This window comes from Protopterus annectens, chromosome 9.part0 (assembly GCF_019279795.1).
Source record: "Protopterus annectens isolate FY-2018-M chromosome 9.part0, PAN1.0, whole genome shotgun sequence".
In the NCBI taxonomy this organism is placed as follows: domain Eukaryota; kingdom Metazoa; phylum Chordata; order Ceratodontiformes; family Protopteridae; genus Protopterus; species Protopterus annectens.
The window spans coordinates 1,029,624,255-1,029,641,393 of NC_056743.1; the positions used below are offsets into that span (position 1 = coordinate 1,029,624,255).

General features: G+C 38.5%; 1 long non-coding RNA gene across 1 annotated transcript in view; it reads right to left on the minus strand.

Annotated features, from left to right (window-relative positions):
- LOC122810919 overlaps positions 1-17,139 on the minus strand; it is a 207,214-nt gene that overhangs the window by 71,725 nt on the left and 118,350 nt on the right. Inside the window, exon 3 of the long non-coding RNA XR_006366150.1 lies at positions 9,134-9,228. This is a non-coding gene — a long non-coding RNA (uncharacterized LOC122810919). The remainder of the gene's footprint in view (positions 1-9,133; positions 9,229-17,139) is intronic.

Sequence of the window (17,139 nt, forward strand, 5' to 3'; positions counted from 1 at the left end):
GCAGACAGGAGCCAGTCGTCCAGATACGGAAACACCTGGAATCCTAGGCGCCTCAGATGAGACGCTACCACTGCCATGCATTTGGTGAAGACCCTGGGGGCTGTAGTCAGACCAAAGGGCAGGGCTCGAAACTGATAGTGACTGGCTCCCAGCCGGAAGCGCAAATGATCCCTGGACGCCCTGGCCATTTTGATGTGGTAGTGGTCCTTCAGATCTATCGAGCACATCCAGTCGTCCTTCTGTAAGAATGGAAGGATCGATTGAAGCGTGACCATTCGGAACTTTTCCTTCTTGACAAAGGTGTTGAGATGGCTTAGGTCCAGAATCGGCCTCCAGTCCCCTGTTTTCTTTGGAACTAAAAAGAACCTTGAGTAAGTGTCGAATCCTATTTGGTCCACTGGGACTGGTTGGATGACTCTTTTTTCTAGCAGCTTTGAAATTTCTGTAGCTGCTGGGTCTCGCAGATGGGGTGGTACATCTGGGAGTTTTCTTTGGAATGGGTGTGGATAGAAATGGGATTTTGTAACCTCTGGTAACAATGCTTTTACCCAATTGTCTGAAGAAAGGTTTTGCCAGGCCTGAGGGTATAAAGCTAAGCGACCCCGACTGCCTCCAGAGCAGGACAGTCGGGCCTCCTCTCAGGAGTGCTGAAAGGTTTGCCAGGGAGGTTATCCCTGTCACCTTGGTTTTGCGGACCCCTCTGCCGCCAGGGCGGCGTCTTCCACCTCTGCCCCCCCCCTGCCTCTAGAGGGGGCATCACCCTGTGTGTTTGGGAAAGATCCTTGGGGTTTTCGAAACCACATTTTCCCACCACGTTGCCCTTTGGGGTACGGTCTGGAAGGGTGGAAAACGGACTCCGACAGCAGACAGAGTCTTTCCCTCCTGTTCACACCGGGTAAGGGTCTCCTTTACTTTAGGGCCAAAAGTGTGGCTCCATCAAATGGGGCGTTAGTAAAGGAAGACTTGAAGGCTTCCACAAACGAACATAAGCGCATCCAGGATTGCCTACGAAGAGCAATCGCTGAAGCCGCTGCCCTACTCGATCCTTCGGCTGCGTAGGATATCAGCCTCATGGACGAGTTTACAATGGATGTAAGGGTGTTGAGATGCGCTGTAACTTTCTCTGAAACAGCAGCATCTGTAGTACCCTGGAGGGTATCTCCCAACTCTTTGACTAGATCCCTCTGTAAACGTGTAAAATGAGTCAAATAGTTCAGGGAACGCATAGAAAGCTGCTGAACTGAAAATGCGCTTCCCGTATCTGTCCATGGTCCTAGAATCTTTGTTAGGTGGATGGACAGATGAGGAAGACTCCGACATCTCCTTTTTCGTGGCCGCTGCCACCACCATGGCGTCTACTGGAACTCCTTTGGTGAGGTAAGCCTTGTCCTGTGGTGCCGTAATGTACTTATTTGGCTTCCTAGGGACTGGTTCCACCGTGTCAGGTGTCTCCCACGCCCTTCGAGCAATCAACTCCATTAACTCATCGAAGGGCGGAGTGACCCAGGAGGAGGAAGGGCGAGCACCAAATGCCTTCAGCAAAACTGACTCATCCTCAGAAGGGGGGAGGGCTTGCCAGTCACCTCTTTGTTTTAGGATCTCCAAGATGTCAGAAAAAGAGACATCTTCTGAAGGTGACTTAGGGGACCCTTCTGACTCATCTAAGTCAGTATCAGATGTCAAGGATTCTTGTGGAGAATCCAAGTGTCTCCTCTTACACAATCTTTTCCTAGGGACTTCTTCGTGGGGAGCATCCGAAGAAGCCTCCGAGGAAGAAGGGGCACCCTCCAGGGGTGGCTGAGACACTGGTGCCCGACGCTTGGACGTGGCCGTGGGTGCAGAGGAGGATAACGGTCCTTTGTGGGGAGGAGAAGCTGTTTCTGCTGATGTGGTTGTCTGGGTAGACAACACCTTCCTCATGAGGTCGAAGGCCCCCGGGTCCCGAGTCGAGGTATCTCCCGGTTCCGAAGAAATGGGAAGAATCCCCAAAACAGGAACCGAAGGCACCGACCCCGAGGACGGAACCGAGTCGATCCGCGCCGAGGCCCCGAGAGGGAGCGTCGGAACCGAAACATCGGTCCGACTCTCGGTCCCGGAACCAAGGATGGATCTTCGGCCCCGAGACTCCAGTACCGGATCGGATGGAGTCGAGGTGAACGGTGCCGACCGAGAAAAAGACGGTTCTGGCACCGAGGGCTCCACAATCATCAGTTCAGCTTCTTCCGGCTCCGAAGACTGGACAGGTCTCGGAGGAGGAACAGATGGAGATAGTGGCAGGCCTTCAAGTCTCGACATCAACTGAGAGGAGACCGAGATAAGCTTGGATAGGGCCGTATGCTCCATCAATTTCTGCACCACATGGTCCACATCGGTGTCGGAAAGGGGCCTGGAAGAACGAGTCGAAGGGATCGAAGACGGAGCCGACCTCAACAGAGTCGGTGGAGGGAGCTCCGTCACCGGTTCCAAGACTCGAGGCTCGGAAACTGCCAACAGTTGAACACTCGGCCCCGAAGTCTGTGGAACCGGTGATCTAACTTTACTCGAAGAGCTCGGAGCCGATGACTTGGGCTCCGACGTCTTCGATTCCTTCGAGGATTTGGATGCCTGGTCTGAAGCATCCAGAGCCTCCTGGAAAGAGGGTTTCAACAACCCTCTGTCCATCAGTTTCCTGCGCCTATCTGTCATGACCCTCCCACTAAAAGAGTGACAAATAGAACAGTCCTCTTGTAAGTGGAGAGGGCCAAGGCAGTAGACACAGGAACTGTGGTTGTCCGTGACCGACATCTTTTGGCCACACTGGCAACGTTTGAATCCAGATTTTATTTTCTCAGACATTTTGAGGTAAGAGAAAAAAGTCAAGTCCAGTAACAGTCAATTCCAGAGAAAAAAAGGTCAAATCCGGTAGATATGTCAGTCCGTTTGTCAATCCAAGTAGGGGTGGTAGGCCCCGAAAAACTCTATACCAGTTAAAGAATTTAAACTAAGTTAACGGTACCGAGAATTTCACTCTCTACACACACACCATACACTAAATACTATAACTAGTGTTTTAAACAAGTTCTCTTGAAAATTTAACAACAAGAAAGTTAAATCTTATCTGAAAAACCCTCGAGCTAGCCTCCAGCGATGCGAATGCAGCAGCGGCAAACTAGATCTGAGGTAAAGGCAGAGGGGGATTGTGGGTATTAGATGTCCTCGAGCTTCTTCTCGATGCAGAGCTTGCAGTCGGCCGGCACGGAGCCGAGGATCGGCTCCGAACCCATGTGTAAGAACAAAGGCGAGATTGAACACTCTCACATGCATAGTTGCGAGTTGTCAAACTTTTTCAGATGACAAAAGAATGTCAATTGGTCTTGATAAATGTGCAAAAGTAACCTTTAAAGCAGGAAAACTGCAGCACAAGGAAAACATCAGTTTGGGACAAGAATGTGATATAAAAAAACTTGAGCGAGAGGGATTGTATAAATATTTGGAAACTGATGAAGGATAGGCAATAAATCATGAACAAATGCGAGTAAAACTTAGTAAGGAGTACTTTAGAAGACTTAAATTAATCCTGAAAACAGCATTGACATCTAGGAACAAGATCCAAGCTATAAACCAATTTGCTCTTCCTGTCCTAACTTACAGTTTTGGAGTGATTGACTGGCTCCAAAAAGTGTTCGGGATATTAGATAGGAAAACAGGACGGGTGCTTCATGCTCACCAAATGATTTATAAAAAACAGTCCATACCAAGATTATATATTCCTCATTCTGAAGGAGGGATGGGCCTCCTTGAAATTGATTACATGTATAGATCTGCAATCATGGGACTCCACACATATCTGCTGATCTCACAAGAGAAGGTAATGAATGTTTTGAAACATGAGGAGAATAAATCTAAGATTACTTCCTTGCTTAGGCTAACAGAAGCATATCAGTGTCAAGCAGGAATGGAAATCAAACCACAAGTAGATAAAAATCAGGCAGCAACTGAATGTGCCAAAAAACAAAAGCAAAAATATAAGGCGAAGGACCAGATGAGAAGGCAAGAAATGTAAAAAATTCATAAATTATAGTTGCAAGTATAGAAAACATCTGGAAGAACCTCATGTTGATCAGGAATGCAAGAATGGTTAAGGAGAGCCAAATTTAAACCAAGAGATGAAAGGTTAATATTGGCGGCCCAAGATAGTGGGCTACATACACACTGGTTTACAAAGTCCATTGAACATATGTGAGAAACAGACAAATGTAGGTTTTGTAAAATAGAATTGGAAACTGTTGCATACCTCGCTGCTGGTTGTGATATACTAATGGCAGAAGAACTGTATACAGAAAGGCCTAATAATGTGGCGAGACTGTTGCATACATTATGCTACCGAAGTGGCTGAAAAACACTGGAAACATGAGCCACAAAGCATCATAGAAAATGATGAATTCTACATCACATGGGATCATCCATTACCAACAGTTCAAAAGATACTAGATGCTAGAAAACCAGATTTAGTGGTCCAGGAAAGAAGACAAAAGTAGCACTGATCACTGAAATTGCTATACCCAGTGACTATAGTGTCCTTCATACACAGAGATACAAAGTCATAAAATATCAGGATCTGCATGCAGAAACAAGAGCAATGTAGAAGAAAAATATCCAGATAGTTCCAATAAGCAATAGTAGTATGAGCAATGGGTCTTATAAAAAAAGAGTCTACAATCAAATTTAGATATGTTAGCAACACATGTAACTCCATACGAATTGCAGAAGGAGTCTTTACAGGGCACATTGCAGGTGCTGCAAAAAGTGAAACAATACTAATTTCATTTACTTTAACTGTACTTTAACTTAGGAATGGGATCCATTCCCGTCATGGTATTAGAAACCCAAAAGATTTGGAGAAATTAAAAAATGGGAGAGAACACACTCATACCTGTGTAGTTACTGAGATGTGGTTTCAATGAAATGACGGCACTTCTCTATACCAGAGTTTAGCACCTATCATGTCTTTAGCCCTTCAGGTAACTACAGGGGGTATATGTATTTGTCAGAAACACCATCACCTAATGTCAAATTACCCAAGACACTAATCTGGATTTCCTAGAGATCCAAATCATCCTTAACAAAGGCATGTACCATTTCATTGCTAGCTACAGATTCCCATAAATATCCCACATAGATCATGGAAATTACCCTAATATCATCAAGAGGTTCAATATGAAATGAAATACCATATTGCTAGGGGACTTCTACTTTTCAAGCACTGATTGTCATACTCGAACCTCTAAAAATGAATATGTTTAGGGTTTCCTAGACTTTGTTAAAACCAGTGCACTGGAACAAAAAATCTACCCGGTAGGGACTCTAAAAACACTGAACTGGTCCTTACTAACATGGCTCCTGTCTCTCTCCTACCCCATATCTCCTTATACTTAGTGAAATCAGACCACAAATCAGTTATCTTCTGCATTAGTTCTAGTAGTATGAACTTCCACTAAATGAGGCCATCTTTAGGTACTTTTCTAGGGCAAACCTTCTTCAGTCTGTAGAAAACCTAGGCAAAATTTTCAACAATACCCCAAAAAAGGACCCAACTGACATAGCTGCTACATTCATTTCCAACTTTTATCAGTAACTAAAAGCCTTAATAAAAGTCAGTATCCATTTGCCTGAAATATGATGATAAATTCACAAGTAAAACTCTTTGATGGAGCTCCAGTATTAATATACTACATAACAAAAGCAGAAAAAATACGAAAAGGTTGTAAGAAATCCCAATCTGCTTTTCTCAAAACCACTCTAAAACATGTAGACAATGATCTTTAGAATGCAGTTAGAAAATATGAAGTAGAATAAATGTAAGGTCATTACTGATACTAAAGGAAACTCTAAAGCTTTCTAAAGTTCTATCAGGAAATTAAGGAATAATGTCCAAGAATGCATTGAGTGCATCCATAATAACATCACTGAAGTTACTCAGCACATCAAAATTATCTTAGCCTGAATAATGCTTTTAATTCTATCCTCTATGCTGATATTACTGAAATATTAGATAAACTTTACATAAACCCATGTGCTGTGCATTGGATTGCAAATCAGTTCTCCAATGGATCCCAGGTTGAGAAAATTGCTGGAACCTTGTCTGAATGTAAAATTGTAACTTGAGAGACACCATACTGCTGAATCCTCTCATGTTACGCATTTATTTTGCAGACATTCAAGCCAATATCCCAAAAATATGTTTGCCCAAGTTTGTTGTTGATCGCAAACTTGACACTATCAGCTACTTATCCACTGATACTAAACAGCTCCAGCAAGGACTAGAATATGCAAATGCCTGGTATGCCAAAAATGGTCTTAAGCTAGGTGCAAAAAGAAAGTACAGTATAGTAGCTTTCATCCGAAAAGCTGTTCCCACCTCATATGGTATAAATGGTACACCTCTTCAGACAGATACTGTCATAGGAGACCTGGATATTTATGTGGACATTTCTCTACTTCGGTCATCCTCTTTCCACCATAGTCAGGATATACTTCTGCCCGAATCAGTTAATTTCCAAGGGAATACCCTCAACTGCCAATTTACTGCTACACTCTTCCCTCCTCTTCCATTTGGTGTATACAAATCCAAGCCTATTACTGAACTGAAAGGCTCCAAAGATTTCTACCCAAGAAAATGAAAAGGCCTCAAATCTTTCAACTATCCTGATAGATTAGATCTTCCCTGATACTCAGTAACCTACAGTCTGCTCCAAGGTGACCTATGAACCAGGAAAGACTCAATCCTATCTGACCTCCTACTTATTTAAATAAACTAGTGGCTTTATATCTATCTGCACTAGGGACCTTAACCTACACCAGCAAATAAACAGTCACTGGAGGGATAGGTTTCGGGCTCAGTGTATTACCAGCCTACAGAATAAGTTACCACAACAGGCCAAAAAAGTACTTCTTTGGCAACCTTTAAGACAGATTTCCCCAAGGGATATTATACATGACTGTGGAAGAAGCTCTAAGTGTGTCTAGCTGTAGGTGTGTATTGCTGAGCATCCTATGGTTCTCGTGATCATTTGTATAATATTGTTCCTGTCCTGCTATTTTCCAAATAAATGCGCTTGTCCCCCATAAATATTTAGTTAAGGTAACATACTGAGTGCTTCTGATCATGCAGGGTACTTTTGATATAGTTAGATGACTCTTTCTGTCTCTTAATTCAAGCATCCAGTTCCCATATTGGTTTTATTGTTAGGGCATTCTTTTTTAAATGTTAAAAAAATATAATATAATATAATATTTATTTATTTATTTATTTATTTCACTTTGTTAATTGGTTTACTACACTGGTTCAAAGACTCTTTTTAGACAAACAATTGTAATACTACGAACAATTATAATAGGAGCATACACTTGATTGCTAACAGGTAGAGTAATTAAACAGCAACAGTATTTGCATAAAATCATCATCTGAATAAAGCTAAAAAGGTACAGTATTTACACAGTAACTCTAACAACAATGCATTCAAGATGAGAAGAGATGCATTTTATATATATATATATATATATATATATATATATATATATATATATATATATATATATACACTTGATAAAGTGGCTTTATGTATCTGTTATTTACAATATATTCAGAGTTGAGAAATGCTGGGTTGGTGAGAAAATACAGCAAGTTGGTTTACTACATGTATCTGATTTAGCTATGATCTTACGCCAGCAACATGGTCTTGTTTTTTGTTGTAATGAACCAAATGCATTTGCATTGATCCAACATAAGAGATATTGCAACTCACATAGTGATGTTTTTCTAGCATGTGAAATGTTTCTATCAATCCTTCACCTCCTACTTCCATAAATAAAGCTAGTGGTTCTACAAATATATACACTATAGACTAGGCATTAATTGTCATAATTAGCTCATTCGACCTGTAATTTATTCCTGTTGACTCCATAATATACTTGAACCACAACAAACTGCTGCAACTGGTAAATGCACAGTTTTGTATACAGTAAGATTAGTCTTTAAAAAAACTTACCATGATAAACACTTGTAGCCTATTTGAATCCATTTTTACTGGGTAGGCTCATTAGACACAACTGCCTCTTTTCAGTGATGGCCCAAGTGGACTGCATGGTAACATGAGTTACTTAAAGTCAAACAAAGGGTAAATGCAGATTCAGAGAATGACACCAGTGAGCATAGCATGAAGCTTGTTAACAGCTTTCTTTAACCAGCTGAGCTACACTGCCGTATAATATAGTAAGCTAAATAGCAAGATAAAACTGAACATTAGAGTCATCATACATATCCCTATCATATGGAGGCAATAGCGTATGAGCCATGGCATAATATACCTGCAAAATATTCACACAGATCCAAACAAAAAGAAAAATGTGTTCATGACTGTTTTATGTGTAATTAGTAATTAGTATTGTTCTCCAAAGACTAGCACTTTGCATACATAGAACTGTCTCTAAATCTGTTCCTGTATTTAAATCAGTATGATGTGCCCTAAATTCTAAGTATTAATCAGAAATAAAATCAATGAATGCATGCACATTCAAAATCATGAATATATTGTTCAATTGTTCAGTAGAATAAAAAGGATATCTTGAAAGTTCCAGAATGACTAAAAAATAATCTGAAACTGTTTAAAAATTGTCTGTGCATTACAGTCTCTTAGAGCTCACTGACTCCTGACAAAATTGTATTTATAGGCAATGTAAATAGGCAAGGAAATTCAGCTTTTATCAGTAAAAAAATAATACTCTAGGTCTGTGGCTTTTTCAACCTAGCCTAGTGATCCTTCGTGTTTAGTTACCAATTGGTTTCTCCGTCTTCAGATTTTACAAATCTCCAATATTCATAATTGTGAATGTCTGTCATTTCTTGTTGACTGATGACTTGCTGTTCATGGAAAACTGAAACTAAATTGTGCAGGGTACCACTTCTACTTATCTTGTTCTAATGAAATTACAGTTTTGGCAAAGGTTAAGAAAACAGTTTTGTGCATGTGGCAGAACTTGCATTAGGATAGGCTTCAGTATCCCACATAGCGACAACAAGGAGATCAAAACAAAACACTGAAGAGTAGAGGTGCTTCCTTTTCTAAAAATAGAATCATTTATCATGTACCCTTACCTTTAAACCATTAGACATCATTTGCATAATTGTACAAGATAGGTATCAGCCACCCTTTCATCTTGAGAAAGATTGCAATCATGAGCATCAGATTACTGAAACAGAATTGAAAAAAGGTTTATAATTCTACTTGCAGAAATGCGCACATAACAATAGCAAGATTTAATGAACACAGCTGCTTTAGTCTTATATAATACATACAGTTCATACCTAAAACAGGGTAAGAGAGTTATAAAAAAATAAACCAAACACATTGTTTATGATAAACTTATAAATCAACAAAGACCAAATTAATCAACTGTGATTATATGCATCTTTTCAACAAAATGCATCCTGAGTGCATCTTTTAAAAATATTGTGCTGTGAGCCTGGTTGGTATGGCACATAGGGGACACTTCAAACTCTTTCAAAAGGGAGGTTAGTTTTACCTTTATCTATTTTCATATCATTGCCTTGTTGACCTTCTATGTGTCATTGCAAAGACTTTCTTACTCACTGTCCCTATGTTTATATTGCAGCATTGCATAATATCAGAGTCTTTAACATAAATTGTCTTCATTCTATTTAATAAAATGAATGTTTTCAAGGGACACTCAGCATGTCTATGTATGGTGAGTCACACATGGACAAATGGAGCGCTTTACAAATCTCATTGTCCTGTCTCAATGTATTATGGGTCTACTCTCTCAGATGCTTTGTACATCAACCTGTGTAAACCTAAAGGTAGGTGAACACATAACCCCACTGTATCTGTGGCAGATGTTGTGGTGTGCTCAGAAATTCTTTATTGTTGAAAACCTTTGCAGATTTTTTCATTTCAGTCCAGTATTTTTATAAAATTGCTGTTGGAAGTTTTATTTCTATATATTATGTTGGGGTTAAGATTAAGGCTTTAGAAGAAACACATTAAATATATATCTCTGTCCAGTGCTTTCCTGCAAAAAGAATGTCATGGCTCTCTGCCAGCCCATGTTGCTACTAAATGCTATGCCCCAATACTACCCTATCTACCCTATCAAAGCATCTTGTAAGCATTTAGGTGCCTGCCACTCTGCCAGCTAAAGCGTTCCAGAACAATCCCTTTCTCATTTCTTCCCCAAAACACAGCTACATACTTTTTTCTGCCATGCAGTTACTTTGGCCCTACAATCTTGATAGTAATCATCTAGACAATTTATAGACATTCTCATTTTGGCAAACTACTGGCCCATTGGAACATTAGATTCATTAGAGATGTGACTTGGTATCATAAGGTAATTAAATGAGTGGCAAAATGGCCACACAGTACAAATATGAGAGATTATGGGATTCAGAGCCAGACCTCCAAATTGACAGCCCCTGCGCTATCAGCATTAAGGTATATTACTTTATCACTTTATTCAAGCTGCACACCACAAGATATATAATGCACAGCAGTTTAGTGTAATTCCAGGTGAATTAACACACATTGCATTTTCTGTAACCAAAGCCTAATCCTTCATACAGTAGATGAGCCATAAAGCAAGAAAACACAGTGCCCTTCTCGTCTGCCAAAAGCATTATGCAACAGTGACTTCACAGAGTCATCCTGCATTTTGTAATAATTTTATCACGGAAAAAGTACACAGTGATACAATATGGAGTTGCAAGTTACTCTAGGAGTACATTGTCCCTCCGTACCCCATCTGCAATTTTCCGATAAAGTCAAGATTCAGCTAGAGAGGTGCAATAATTGTTTATTAAGAAGAGAGAAGGGCTTAGGCTTCAGACTGAAAGAACTGAAAGAACTGTTTGTGTTCTCTTTGTTAAGCCATCCCCTAAGGGGAACCTGTGACTTGTTTTCCAGATCATGAAAGAACATTTTATCTAGAAGCCTTTCTCTCTCTCTGTTTTTTTTTTTTTTAATAATAAACTAATGGAAGGATTAGGTTTACTATTGTTTGTGCGAACGACATTCTATCAGCTGCAATGTGCCAAAATACAGAATGTCGAACGCACAAGCACTTTTGCACCAGATAGTCGACTCCACTTATGCGAATGCACAACTGCATTCGCATAAGTGGAAATCGACTTTCTGCACGGAGATCGCAGTACAGTGGGGAGTGGAAATTCATCCACATCCCCATTGTAGTGAGATCTCGGAGTTAGAATATATAAGTAGGGGGGTGTGGGGGGTGCAGGGAGGCTTGCCCCCCTGCAAAAACATGATAGCTGTATAGGAGTTTGATTTGCTTCAGCTCCTATACAGCTATCACGTGGTGGTTTCGACAACAATGTCGAGTCAAATGCGTCGAGCATTTGGTTCGACATTGTGTAAGTTATTTTTTTTACTTTCGGTATTACCATTCGTTTATTTGAACGGAAAATGTTTTTCCGTTTGAATAAACAATAGTAAACCGAAGGATTAACACATGTGTGGATGCACTCACTTTAAGATCCCCATAGATAACAGTAAAATAAAAAGAAAAGAAAAGAAAAGAAAAGAAACATAATACACATATAAGCCAGTGTCTCCTCCCTTACCTGAAAGCAGTGCAAGTCTCTTCACACATTTCAAAGAGACTTCTGTGAATACTTAAATACAACTAAATTTCAATATAAGACAATGATATTCAAGCCTCCTGAAGGCCAACAAGCATTAAGTTTGTCATAAACCTAGGAAATTACTTGTCTATGACTGTCTGACAACCATGTCTCATAATGAATGTCTTGGTCTATACATGCAATAAAAAAATGCAATAGAAAGCAATAAGGCTGTGCTCATTTGATTTATTTTTTAGCAAAAAAACAAGAAGCGTCTGTTTTGAAAATAAATTGTATTGATGTAATGCATATATTTCTTTGCATAAAATAACATTGAAGAAGAATGCTAACTAGCCAGTCTGAGATTTTCAGCTTGCTTGAGGTGGCTACCCTGACATGTCTCTTCAAATAGTTTTTCCTATCCAAATTCAGCTGGTGAAATTTTTATGTCCTCATAGGTCATGTCATTCAGCAGTACACTCTGTGAGATCAGTTTGTACAAGACACGTATGCTGAGTTGCGGAGTTTCTCATATCCACATTGTGTGATCATGGAGTTAGTATTTTTAAAGAAGGGGGCTTGAATCTCAAACTGTGGAACAGGGAACTCCCCTAATAAAAACACTTGTTTCAGGGGGTTTTAGATGACGTCTAATGTCATACAGTTGTGATCAATCACTTCTGTTTCAATTAGTCATAGTGGCTGAACTATTGTCATGCATAAAGGTATGACCATCTGTGCCCAGCTGATATTTACCAAACTATCTCGCAACTTGGGCAACTTATCCAGTAGTAGGTGACATTCCATGTCCAAAAAAACAATTTCTACTACCAATTTCTACCCCATCTATACATGTCCTCCCCCTACCTGCTCTTGAAATGCATTACATTTGACCTACCTTTCACTTCATGTGTGTTAAACCCACACAATATTTGATTTTTATATGTACTCCATTTTGTCCAGTCTCTCAATTTTCACAATCACAAATTTTTCCATGCCTATTATTTATGCAGCTTGTGTGTAATTTCATATGTCAGTACTATGGATTTAAATTTATCCTAAGAGTGTAGCCAGCATTTTTGGAATTGTAAACCAAATTCTAGAAGGTAAATGCTTATCCTCCAACTACATCCCTGTTCCATCTCTGGTAGAGTATGTTTCAGGGAAATATAACTTTTTAGCACTGAAAAGAAATTCTTGAAATCACAGACTTAAGCAAAAAATCCAATACCCAGCCTAGTATTCTAAAAAGAAGCTTTTTAACAAAATCTTTAAACTTATTTACCAAAATATGTCTGACAAAAAAATAACGGTGAATAAATTTTCTTTAGCACATCTCAAGGTGTAAAATAAATAATTTCAAATGAAAAAAGGGTGCATGATATTGATGGTTCGTGTCTAAGTACATATACGATTCAACTTGCATTTGCATCTCCATCACACCCACATTCGTTAGTTTGACACTCTTAAACTAAATACTTATTTTATTCTATATCATTATATTTATAGTGCATTATGCTTGCATATACTGCTGAACACAGTTATACTCATATTTCTTGTTTGACCAATAATTGTTTCCTTATTATATGAACCCATTTCTGCCCTTATGCCTTACTCTTGTCACTTCATGCATTATATTGTTGTGTATTAGGAACTGTGACAATACTGTGTTTGTTGTTACTCTAGTGACATGTCATGTCATGCCTGAACATCATATTACAGTCATCTGTATTTTGTGTGCACTTTCTGATGATCTAATTGGGTTATTATAGTGCATTATCACCCACACAGACTGTCTACTGTCTTCCTCTTCTGTTGATATAGAGATCCCACATATAGATAGTGCTTTTTGCACTCTTGGTGTACATCACAATGTGCCTCTTTGTGAATAGTTGTACATTTTTGTAGTGCTTTTTGCACTCTTGGTGTACATCACAATGTGCCTCTTTGTGAATAGTTGTACATTTTTGTAGTGCTTTTTGCACTCTTGGTGTACATCACAATGTGCCTCTTTGTGAATAGTTGTACATTTTTGTAGTGCTTTTCGCACTCTTGGTGTACATCACAATGTGCCTCTTTGTGAATAGTTGTACATTTTGTAGTGCTTTTTGCACTCTTGGTGTACATCACAATGTGCCTCTTTGTGAATAGTTGTACATTTTTGTGTCACCATTATCCATTCTGCACTGTTGTGTCACACATGTAGTTCTTTAGGAACTGTTTGCCTGCACCATGGGGCATATTCTTTATGGTACATCTTCCCAGTGTATTTACATGTCCCTGATAGTTTCAAACCCATGGCACACTGATAGATGAAATGTGTGTGGCACATGCATTTAGTCATCTAAACAAAATATAGCAAAAAATTGGAAACTTAAATCTAGCACTGCTGGGGGGGAAACCTATGACAGACTAACAGATGAAATGTATGTGGCTCATTCTTTCATCTAAACAAAATATAGCAAAAAAGTTGGAAACTAAAATCTAGCACGGGGGGGGGGGGCAGGGACAAAGCATAGATATGAAAATGTCCCATAAAAATGTTAAAGGCGTTAGTTGTCATAATAATTTCATGTTATTCTGTGCTACTATAGTATTTTTTAAATGCTGAGGAGACAAAAATGTCAGCAATGTCAACACACAGAGCACACATTGGCAAACTTAACGAATTATACACACCTGTGGAAGCCTACAGCAAACTGCTCCGGAATTTGCCATTAAAACTGGACTAGTTCTAGCTGGTCTACTTTTTACTATGGACTGTACTAGCTATCCTGTCATGTATGGTTCATTAAAAAAAAGAAAAACAACTACTGCCTTTCAATTAAACTTGATTTATACGTCTTAACATCAATTATACCTGATAGATAATATCTGCTTGGCTTTTGGATTCTATGTATAACTTCAGCTCTGTGAAAATGCATAATTTATTTTTCTCTATAAATATATCCAGCCCAACACCCACAATGACAGCTCTATATTAATGGCATGATATATGCACTCATGGAAAGGCAGACATATAGATATATAGATATATAAATAGATAGATAGATAGACAGATAGAATGAGCTAGATATGCATATAGGAAATTATTTTCTGTTGGTTTTATTACGAGGAGCTACTTTCTAACAAAAGAATTAAAGTTAAATTTGAGCATTTTTAACTTCAGCGGAATTGGAAGATGTTTGCAGCAACTTAGAGAATGCTATGTAGGAACATACTTTCACACTTTTAATTCATATCTAATTACATTTTTTTAATGTAAGCTAAGTGTCCCAATGTTTTGTTTATCTTTTCAGGGAAACCCAGGTTTCTTTGACAATAACGTGATACTCATCCATTAGCCTCCTTCATATACCTATATTTCTTTGCAGGTACAATGAGGAGGTAAACCATTTCTTTTTTTTTCAAAAATATTTTTATTAGTTTTAAAACTTTTACAGAAAAGAAATTAAAATAAATACAAGATAAGGAACTTGTAAGGTACATCAAACCAAGAAAAAGAAAGTAAGGTGCATTCTAAATTAATACAAACAGTTAATGACAAGTTTTGATTTATAGACAAGCAGTTATTGTAACAAGTACCTTACCCCTGAACAGGTAAAACATTCACTAGGGTGCCCCAGAAAAACATAATACAAATAGAAATCAGGCCTCCCAAGAGGAGGATAACTTTAATCAGATAACATACTATTATATAAAGTACAAACTATTAACTATTTTGGGGGTACACTACCTAAAGTAAACTATACATGTCCTAAAAACCTATTTACACCATATTTACAATATATTTACATCATGGATGTCAGAGGATGTTTAAGGATATGGCAATAAAATATATCAGCGCACAAAATGCGCATGAATAGCAAAAAGAAAAATAATTATTTAAAAAAATATTGAGAAAATCTCTTTGATCTAATCCGGAATAAGCAAAATCCAGCAACTTTTTTTTCTTATACATTTGCATTCCAAGCTGGATCCTTTTTGTACTAGGTACAGTCCAAAATTATTTGATAATGTAAACATTGCACTTTACTAATTGTCTTATGTCATTTTATTTGGAGAGGAGGTAAACCATTTCTGTACAGGGTCTTTTATATATAGTATATTTATGAAGAAAAGCTTCCAAGAAATGAATGGGCACATTAATCATTTAAGTGCAATGAACCTCACTCCATCCATATATACATCACATTTGTATTTCTTTTTATATAGGCTGGACAAACCTATATAAATAGCTGCACCTAACCAGAGGTAAGCAAGGGATGACCATTATGGAAGTACAAATAATAGATAATCAATAAGGAGATAAAGGTACAGCAAGCATGGAAAACATATGCACGACTAGGCCTACCCTCCAAGGGTTATATTATACTATTGTCAAGGATAAGGGCGCTACATTCCACACATAGCCAGTGTTTTTGTAATTAGTTCCAAGCAATGTAAAGTAAGATACCAGGTGTAATGTCAAGTCTGCTGAGACGTCTCTAGCACTGCAATAACTGACAAAGGAACAAAATATGGTTACCAAAAAGGGGATAGTAAGATGGCTATTAGGAATAATCTTCTGAAGGGGTTCTCACAGTAGTGTATTAGTCAAGCACTGTTTGTTTTGATGACAAACTCAATGACTTGCCCTTTCTTTCTATTTATTAACCAGACAGGATCCATTAAGCACCCTATTTTAGGAGTGATCAATCACCTGTGATGTGATTACATGATCCACTCAAATTTAAATGGTATGGAAGTAAAACATGTGGGAATCAAACCCTGGATTGTAGGATAAAACTCCTTTGCACTACAGAACCTTACCCATCTGTAATAACGACACTTTCAAGAATGTCATATGAGTCCAGGTGACTCATTGAAGTCATTACAAATGTTTAGCCATATTTTCTGAAAATTATGTGAGTAAAAATGTAAAGGTCCTAGAAGAACATACAGCTGGCAGAAAACATTCAGATAAATGTCCCTTATTTTTGAGACTTATCAACCTTTAAGTTTGGAGAGGGGGCTTTCATGATTCATTTAAGAATTTCTGATTAATTTTAATTTTTACTAAACATTTCTTTGTAATTGTATTTATTTTGCTAACTAAAGTAACCTATTACTACCCTGGCCTTGCATTTGTCTGAGCTCTTCTGCAGAATGTATATATTCTGTATTTGTTTCTCACACAATGCTAAACATAAAAACCTGCACACGATAGTTTGTCTTTGGCTTCAGATGTACTTATCTGTAGCCTGACTATTCTTCTTCCTTCTCGTATTTTACTTTGTAAACAGTGGTCCTCCCTTCTTTACTGATTTTACTGGTGCTAAAACTCTCTAAAGTGACAGGCTGCATCCCTTATAAATGGTTCCATATGTCACTAACTTAACAAAGAAATTATCAGTACCACTAGTGTTTCGGCTCCTTCCAACCCTCTTCTACTTCTCAGATCTTCTCCTTCTCCCCTGGAAAAGTTTAGATCTAGTCCAAGCTAAATGTGCCTTTTTGAAATC